This window comes from Pteronotus mesoamericanus, unplaced genomic scaffold (genome assembly GCF_021234165.1).
Source record: "Pteronotus mesoamericanus isolate MK-2021 breed Mesoamerican mustached bat unplaced genomic scaffold, CSHL_Meso_final contig_26, whole genome shotgun sequence".
In the NCBI taxonomy this organism is placed as follows: Eukaryota; Metazoa; Chordata; class Mammalia; order Chiroptera; family Mormoopidae; genus Pteronotus; species Pteronotus mesoamericanus.
The window spans coordinates 12,331,070-12,336,059 of record NW_026555109.1 but is presented as its reverse complement, the minus strand read 5'-3'; the positions used below and the strand labels follow the sequence as shown (position 1 = coordinate 12,336,059).

Here is a 4,990-nt window from a genome sequence, read left to right as displayed (position 1 = left end):
ACACTGTATATGACAACTAAGTCCAATAGTAGCAAATATTTTCCCCCTCTCTCCCCCTTCTCTGCAGTTATTTCATTTATATTATTCAACATTTTTTTTACAAACAGTTTCAGTCACAGTGATTCTTGATGCTCTAACTCTACATTTGGCCAGTGGTTTCCCTTCAACCTGGTTCCTGCATCCTCAGCATCTCTTCATTAATTTTTAACACTCTTGCTCTCTGGTGTAAGTGGTTGGAGGGTTGTTGGATTAGGGGCCTCAGTCCTGGAGCAGCCAGTCTCCATTCTGGCCCTTTTATTTGTGGGAATATGTCTTAGAAACCAAGATCTATACTTTGGGGTGTTCTTTGTTTGGGGCGTTCCTGGAATGGCCTGCTCTTTACAGTTTAGGTAGAACTCCTCTGCATAGTCATCTAGGCCTGATTTTTTAGGGATGGAATTTTTCTCTATTTCTTTTATGGAATTTGGTATGTTTGGAAGCCTCAGTAAATTATCCAGCTTTTCTAATTTTTAAAATATGTTTGCACAAAGCAATAAAATAGTTTCTTTTGATTTAAAAAAACGTCCTCTGTTTTGAGGATTATTTCTTCTAAGTAGCTTTTAATTTTGTACTTATGCTTTCATCACCTTTTCTTCCCATTCCTCCCTTCAGTGGGATAATGAGAGGTTCACCAATATTGCTGGAATTGCAGGGAATGTTTTCATTTTTTTCTGATCAATTCTATCTTATTCTACATTATGCTTTTATCTGGGTTCCTTGGATATATTTTCATCTTTGCTAACTCCTTGATTTGGATGGTCTAATTCATTTATTTTAGTGTTTTATTTCTATTGATATAATTTTTGAGACTAAGTATTTCCTACTTTGGCTGTATGTAATAGATTGTAATATATTTTTTATTTACATGCAATAAAATTTGTGTTTTGTGTACAGTTCTATGAGTTCTGATGAGTGTGTGGAGTCATGTATCAACCACTACAGTGCCACACTGACCAGTTCCATCACTGAAAATTTCCTTTGCTCTTTATACTCACTCAAGCCCTTCCCCAATCCCCAAACTCTGCCAACAACTGACCTGTAGTTTTACCTTTTCCAGCATGTTCTATAAATGAAAACTTACAATATGTAGCCTTTTCCACCTGGCTTCTTTCACTTAGCAAAATGGATTTAAGATTTCTGCATATTATTGTATGCTTCAAGAGTTTATTTATTCTGTTTTATGTTGAGTAGCATTCTGTTGTATGACTGTAACACAGTTTGGCCACCTACTATTTAAAGAATATATGGGTTGTTTCTAATTATTGCCAATTATGAATAAGCTGCTAAAATGTTTGTGTACTTGTTTTATGTAAACATGATATTTTTTAAAAACAACTTTATACATATCCTGAAGATCACCTGTTTAAAGTGTACAATTTGGTGGTTTTTAGTGTACCTGTAGAGTTGCAAAATCTCTTTTATACATTGCTACATTTTATTGGTTAATATTTTGCTGATGATTTCTGTGGTTATGTTTATGAGAAATATTGGTCTGTATTTTTCTTTCTAATAATGTCCAATTCGTTTTGATATCAAGGTAATGCTTGCCTCATTAAACAAACTATGGAGTGTTCTGTATTTCAAAGGGATTGTGCAGAATTGGTATTATTTCATCCTTAAGTATTTGGTAGAATTCACCATTGAAATTATCTTGGCCTGAGGTATTTTTTTGGGAGGCTTTAGCTACACATATTTCTTTAATAGGTATAAGACTAAAGTGGTGGTGGAAAAATTGAAACAATTGTATTTGAACAAAAGATAATAAAAAAAAAGACTAATCAGGTTATCTGTTTTTTCCAGGTGAGTGAGTTTTTGTAATCTTTATAGGAATTGGTCTATTTCATGTAACTTGTCAATTTTATGGACATGGTTGCTCATAGGATTTCCTTATTATCTATTTAATGTCTGTAAGATCTGTAATAATATATCCTCTTTCATTTCTAATACAGATAATTTTTGTCATCTCTATTTTACCTTGAAAAGTCTATCTAGAAGTTTATCAATTTAATTGATCTTTTCTAAGGACTATCTTTTCTACTCAATGATTTTTCTTTGTTATTTTTATATCTTGATTTCAATGATTTATACTCTTTGTTTCACAATATTATTTTTCTTCTTCTAGTTTTGGATTTAACTTGCTTTTATTTTTTTATTTGTTAAGGTCTATAGATTCTAAACAGATAATCTTTCTTTTCTAATATGAACTTTCATTCTATGTATTTCTTCCTAAGCTTTAATTTGGCTGCATTGTACACATTTTGATACATTGCATTTTCCTTTTAATTTATTTCACAATGTTATTTAGTTTTTCTTGAGTTTCCTCCATGACTTAGGGTTTAAAGGTACGATGCTGAATTTACTAATATTTGGACATTTTCAAATTATCTTTCTGTTATTGATTTATAGTTATGTATGGCCAGAAAAATTACTTGGTATGATTTAAATTCTTTTAATTTTTTTCAGCATCCAAAATCTTTTTAATAACCAGGTAAGATCTGGGGTTAGTTTTGGTAGCCTGGTCTAGCCCATTGGCCTCTTGCATGCTCAAACTTTCTTCCCTTGGTTCATATGTAGGTTGGGTGGTGTCTGTGAGGGGTTCCTGGGGCTTTGCCAAAATGCCTGTACACCTCTAGATCCTTGTGAGGACCAGAAAGAATGACAGTGCCACAACCCTTGAGGGAGTCCATTGCCATCTGGTTGAAGGTGAGGATCTTGCCCCACTGGCCTTGAGGATGTGGCTCCAGGGTCAACTGCTCACTTGAATAGCACTCACCTCCTGGGCATGCAAGTCATCAGTTATGATACCTATGACCACAGCCTTTCTGCCTTTGGGGCAAGGAAGCTTCATCTTCTGGGTCATCTGGGTAAGGGACAGAGGTGGCTGGTGGATGCAATTCATAAACAACCTTTCAACACCAGGTGGCTGAAGATGAAATTGCCAGAAACCTGCATAGCTTGACCAACAGCCTTAGCTAGATGGGCTCCCTGAGCTGAACCTTCGGTCTTGGGTGTGGACTCCATGATGAGTCTTATGTTCCACCAGGTCTAGACTAAATTCTTTTAATTTTGTTAATGTTTGTTTTATGGCCAAGAATGGTGTGTGTGTGTGTGTGTGTGTGTGTGTGTGTGTGTGTGTGTGTGTGTTTACTGCTTGTACTTAACAGTAAAAAGCAATTCCAGAGTATAGCAAACTCAATGACCCTGCTCCAGAGCCTGGTTCCTTGCTTAAGAGAGAAAAAGGGAGAAGCATGAGGGGACCATTATGGGTTGAGATCAGGCACTAGCAGAAGCACAGCTTTAATTTTAAAAGCAGGGTCTTGGACACATTCCTGGTAGATGAATCTTCACTGGCTTGGAGAGCCAAATACCACTGTGTTTGAATGTCTAGAGGCTTGCCAGGCCAAGAAGACATCCCTGCGGTGCTTCACCCCACACTCATTGCTATAGTACTCATTGTCCCAGTCCTTACTTGCAGCGAGAGTGTTCTCACAACCAGACCTCATACATCGAGGCTGGGGTGAGAGTGTAGCAGGAGACCCACTCACCAATTCAACATCCATCTGAGAAGGAGACTCAACCTCAGGAACTACGTCTGTGATCATCTCACAGACTGTATCAGGAGGGTTTTCCTCCACTGTATGGGCCTCAGGGCTGGTGTTCATAGGCTGCTCAGAACTACTTTCCACAGGTTGTGGGACTAACGTTGTCTTCATTTTCAGAATGGGTCCAGGCACAATCTTAATCTGCAGAGGAGATGCTTATTGCTATAAATTGATTTGAGCTTTCTGAGGTGGAGGTTGTTGCATAGCCTGGAGTTGGGGAGGCTGCTGCAGAATGATCACTTGCTGCTGAGTAGGGGCCTGAGGCTTCTGTTGCAAAGGAAGGGGTTGTAGTGGGGTGGAGGCAATTGCATGGAAGTGGCAGCTGCCGCTGCTGCCTGCAACACTGACTGAGTGACAATCTGGGCTTGTTGACTGGGCTGGATAGTAGCTGTGCTGGTTTGGCCTAATTGTGTCTCCCGGAGGTCACCACTGTGGCTGGGATAATGGTAACCATCCCTCCTTGAGACATGGTAATAGATGAAGGCAACATCTGTTTGGTAATAATCAACTTTGTGATAAGAATGTGGTCTATTTTAATTAATATTCTAAATGCATATAATTAGATTTTTAAAAAAATTCAACCTGTCAATTTCTTTTAATTAGTGCTATTTTAGGCCATTTATATTTAATATAATTATTGAAATGGTTAGATTTAGGTCTCTAATTTAATTTCTCAAATTGTCCCAGATTTGACATTTGGAAAGTTTTATAAATTGGCTACTGTGTTCTTTGATACTTGTTCATTATTTTGTGGGCACTTCTTACTTTCTGGCACCAATATATGTTTCAGGCTCATCTTACACTTTTCTTGCACCAACTTTGGAATAGGAATTAATCTAAAGAACTTTAGTTATCATTGGAAATGTTATTTGGGAACAGATATCTATCTTAATTGTGCTCATTGCTACTTTACTGTCATTCATTGTTTCTAGACCTGCTTCATAGACAGATCAAGAAAATATTTATATGTATTCAAGTGCATGTATACCTATCTATATATATTTCAATATCTATCTATTCATCCATCCATCCATCCATCCAGTAGTTCATGCCTCTAATTCTAGTTCAATATACTGGCTTTCATCTTAGCATTCCCCCTTTCCTCATTTGTAGCTTATTATTCTGACAATGAGAGTCCTGGCTGTTACTTATTTAGTTTTTGGTCTTGGAACACACAAAGACTAGTATCATAATTCTACACCCATGTGAAAAAACAATTTTACTAACTAGAGTACAATATTTATATACTATTCTGTTTGTCTTGATTGTAAAGTCTCTAACCTTTTTTATTTACACTGCTTTAGCTAGCTCACTAGAATTTATCAGTCATGCATCTACTGTGAATCTGC

The 4,990-nt window shown here is 36.8% G+C and overlaps 1 pseudogene; it reads right to left on the bottom strand.

Annotated features, from left to right (window-relative positions):
• Nucleotides 1–2,540: 2,540 nt before the first annotated feature.
• Nucleotides 2,541–3,752, bottom strand: LOC129071177 (60S ribosomal protein L18-like; annotated as a pseudogene).
• Nucleotides 3,753–4,990: the final 1,238 nt, after the last annotated feature.